Raw genomic sequence first — 4,489 nt, forward strand, 5'->3', positions numbered from 1 at the left:
TTGACCTTCAATCTTTCCCAGCATCAGGGTCTTCTCCAGTGAGTGCTCCCTTCTCATTGGGTGGCCAGAGTATTTGAGCTTCAGTTTCATTATCTGGCCTTCCAGCCAGGGAACAGTCAGGACAGTTAGATACAGCCATAAGAAGCTCCTTCCCCGCTCTCAGATAATGATGAAATCTTCTCCTAACCCAAGATTTCAGATACTCAGAAAACCTGTCTCCCTCCCAAGACTTCAAAGAATCAGAAAACTTGTTTCCCTCCGAAAACTTCAGATACTCAGAAAACTTGTCTCAGCCCAGAGACGACTCCTCCCCGCAGAGGCCAGAGAGCGGAAACGACGGGGCCCTCCCACCGCCGTCAAACTGGGGGGCGGTCGGAGGAGGGTTCTTAAACGCGCGCCCTGCAGCGCACCAGGAAATGCAAAGCCGCTCTTAGAAAGTTCGCAGGATATCGAAACGTGGGATGTGCAGGATTTTTTTCTCGCCTGGTTCGAAGGAGGCAAGCCGCGAACCCTGCTTCCCCTGAGCGCTCTGGGGTTTTTTGTTTTGTTCTTTAAAGATATCGCAACTTTTCTCTCTCTTTGAATGAATTAGAAGAAAGAAGGACCCACCCTTTGGGTAAGTTCGAACGCGCGCGTCGCGGAGGTGGCCTGCTTTGGAGACAACCTGGAAGAGAGTCGCGTTTGCCAAGGCGCGAAGAAGTCCATTTCGCCCCCAACGCCCGCCGCCGCCCTCCCTTTCCAGGAAATCCACTAATTTACTTTCTTCTCTACCCTGCCCTTTCCCCCCAAACACACACACACCCCGCCAAAAGCGAAAGTACTTGGAAAAGTTGGCGTGAACGGCATGGAAAGCTGTCATATTGGCACCGTGCGCTCCCTTCAGGCTAAGGACAAGGTGTGTGTGTGTGTGTGGGGGATGTGCCGAAAGGGATTGATGCCACGGGCTGGGGAGTTTGGAAAGGAAGGAAAAGAGTGGGGGCAAAATAAGTAGGGTGGGGTGGGGTTGAGATGAAGCGCGGCCCTTTGGCCACCGAGCGGCGATCTGATCTCGATCTGGAAGGGCAGTTGATCCTCGATTCGGGTCGGTCTGGAGCAACAGAGCAAAGTTTGGAAAAAAGTCTGAAGAAGTGTGCGTGCACACGAAGGCTTATACCCAGAATTAAACTTTGTTGGTCTTAAAAGTTGCCCCTGGACTCGAACTTTGTGTCGCTGATCCTGGGTGCCGTCAATGGATGACGGGGGGGGGGGGGGGTTGCAGGATTTGTTAGGCTGCTGCTGCGGGCACCATTTTATCAGAAGCGTTAACCTGAGGTGCCTGTATGGCAGGGGAGATAAGCTCTTTGTAAGATGGCAACTCCCCCTCTGCAGTTCTTACAAGCCCTTGCATCAGAAAGTAGGTGGGGTTTTTTTTAGTGTATCAGTTGTTTTTAAAATTGTGACGGACTCTGGTGCCCTCATGCCTGTCATACCTTTTTTTAAAAAATCAGGGTCAACCCATTTTGGGTGTGTATGAGATATGGGCGGGAATGCCTCTTCTAAAATGGCATCTGCCATCTGCGGTGTTCACAGCTACTTAGTTGCCTAAGAAAGTGGTGTGTTTTTATATTAAAAAAAGGATGGTGTTTTTGGGATGTGTGGTTGACCAAGGCTGCCTTTTGAGTCGAACTGAATTATTGATCGGATCAGACAGATTAACCAAGTAAAGGAATTTCAGAATTTTTATCAAGGTGGGTAGCCATGTTTGTCTGCAGCAATAGAAAAGAGCAAGAGTCCAGGAGCACCTTAAAGACTAATTGAATTTGTGGCAGCGAATGAGCTTTTGTGAGTCACTGCTCACTTCTTCGGGTATCTGTGACTCACGAAAGCTCATACCCTGCCACAAATTTCATTAGTCTTTAAGGTGCTCCTGGACTCTTGCTCTGTAGAATTTTGGACACCTTTCTGTCAGAAATTGCCCACATCCCTTATTTCAGGGTACCTATTTCTACTGTTTGCCACCCAATCTTTGGCATGTGGCACAAAAGTTTTCCTTATTAAGTGCTCCAAAACAAAAGCCCCACAATGGCTTTTACTTCTGACCAAACTAAATAACACAAAACAGTGTCTAAAGTTCTCCAGAGTTCTTCATCCAGTCTTAATAAAAGACACCAGATGACTTTCATTTTGCGATTTGGCTTTGGTCCATCGCAGTTCCCCGGGCAACTTCGTTTTTCATTTTGATCATTTCTCCTCCGCCCAAACGTAGGCCTGACTTTAAATGTGCAAAGTCTCACAAGTTGGTACTTTTGCATTGGCCACACCTCAGTGTAATCTGGCCTTATTCTACGTTCTGGGTCCACCCAATTTAGAGCCAAGGATCTTTTTGGCCGACTGATCATTTTAATTTACTTACTTTATTTATATCCTACCTTTCTCCCCAATGGGGACCCAAAGCAGTGTACATCATTCTTTTCCCTTTTGTTTTTTCCTCACAACAACCCTGTGAGGTTGGTTAGGCTGAGAGAGTGACTGGCCGAAGGTCATTTAGTGAGCTGCCATGGCAGGGTGGGGATTCGAACCTGGGTTTCCCAGCTCTTAGTTGGACACTTTAACCACTATTTCACGCTGGCTGTCATGAAGAGATCCTTGCACTTGGTGGTGTACGTACAGCCTATGGCTACAGTGTGTGAAGATCCTAAAACTGGTGTTAGAAGAGGCAAAGATCAGGCAGATATTTCAAAATTTTTGATTTTGGGTTTTGCTGTGGGCCAGCATTGAGAGATGCAAGCCAAAATTACGTGATTTTTAAATCTTTAAACTCTCGTACAAGTCTGGCAGGCAGGATGAAGTGCTGTTTGTGGAAGCTGATAGCTGTTTCTCTGACAGGAAGGGGGCAAAGCTGGTAGGAAATTTTACGTGTAGGCCTTCGTTCCTCTTCTGTGGCTTTTCAGTCAGGAAAGCAAAATCGTAGCAGAGATTTGTTTTTACTCCTCCACATCTCCCAACAAGGAGAGAGAGAGAGAGAAGAGATTGGTTTTATACCTCGCCCTTCACTGCCCAAAGGAGTCCCAAAGTGGCTTACAATCTCCTTTCCCTTCCCCTCCCCACAACAGACACCCTGTGAAGTAGGTTGGGCTGAGAGAGCTCTTTTGAGGACTGCCCTTGAGAGAACAGCTCTGAAATAATTTATGACTAACTCAAAGTCACATCAGCAGCTTCATGTGGAGGACTTATTCCCCGCCCTTCACTGCCCAAAGGAGTCCCAAAGTGGCTTACAATCTCCTTTCCCTTCCCCTCCCCACAACAGACACCCTGTGAAGTAGGTTGGGCTGAGAGAGCTCTGAGATAACTGCCCTTGAGAGAACAGCTCTGAAATAATTTATGACTAACTCAAAGTCACATCAGCAGCTTCATGTGGAGGACTGGGGAATCAAACCTGGTTCTCCCAGATTAGAGTCCACATTCCTAACCACTACACCAAATATTAACATTAGTATGTACAAATGTTTATCCTCCAAGATGCCAAATACAATCAGGGCATAACCTTACAATTATTCTGTCAATATATATGTGGAGTTAATCTCATTCCTTTTGTATATTAATACATTCAGGGGTCTTCATCTAAAGTTCTTCTCAAATCCTTTTCCATGTTAACATTAAAAAAACCCACCTTTATTGCCCTTTGGTATTGTATCTAATAACGCATTTAATCCTGACAATTATTTTAAAAGTTTAAGGAGAACGAAAAATCTTCATAGCAAAGATACAATGAAGTATTGATGGAAGAAGGGTAGTGTCAACAGATAAAGCCAAAATTATACAGGAACAGTTGCTGGTCTTGACTAAAAAATTACAGGCAATGCTTTCTGCAAGCCAGAAACAGGGCTGGTTTTTGCTAAACGGGCCAAACAGGGAGTCCAGAGACTCAGAACAGAATGACCTTGCAGAAGAACAAAGAATGGAGGAATAGCGGACTAATATGGCCTCTGGTAGATTAGAAATAGTACAATTAATAGATATAATATGTATCAGGGCCCAGATACGGGAAGCACCCGAACATCCAACTAAATACAGAAAGTTATGATTTAGTTCAAAAATGGGGTGTTTGGGGTCCAACAGATAGTGAGATGTATGCAGAACCTATTTTTTATCTTCTTCTGTTGTGATAAAGAGTAGCAAGAATGAACTCAGCTTTTTAAGAAGATACTTGAAGAAGATATTTTAAGAAGATACTTGAGTATAGATAACTTTGTATGAAGTTATAAGACAACTTTTTAGTTGAGGTGGGACGGCAAGCTATAGTTAGAATATGATCTTGAAAACCGACACATAGAGGAAACTGAATTGATTTGGATGCCCCTTTGCCTATAACCTGCTTATTGTTTGGTAAGAAATAACCAGTGGGCTCAAGTAATCTCTCCTTTAATTGATTATCTCTGTAACATAATCGGATGGCAGTATTTTAAGTTAGCCTAAGTATGTTTTGATGAAATGGAGGAGAGAGTCTCTC

The 4,489-nt window shown here is 44.7% G+C and overlaps 1 protein-coding gene across 1 annotated transcript in view; it reads left to right on the forward strand.

Moving 5' to 3' along the window:
• The first annotated feature begins 431 nt into the window (after positions 1-431).
• LOC107122423 (caspase-10-like) overlaps positions 432-4,489 on the forward strand; it is a 37,208-nt gene continuing 33,150 nt past the window's right edge. The window contains exon 1 of the mRNA XM_015425517.1: positions 432-616. The gene's annotated coding sequence lies outside the window, so the exon portion shown is untranslated. The remainder of the gene's footprint in view (positions 617-4,489) is intronic.

This window comes from Gekko japonicus, unplaced genomic scaffold (genome assembly GCF_001447785.1).
Source record: "Gekko japonicus isolate JY-2015 unplaced genomic scaffold, Gekko_japonicus_V1.1 scaffold604, whole genome shotgun sequence".
In the NCBI taxonomy this organism is placed as follows: domain Eukaryota; kingdom Metazoa; phylum Chordata; class Lepidosauria; order Squamata; family Gekkonidae; genus Gekko; species Gekko japonicus.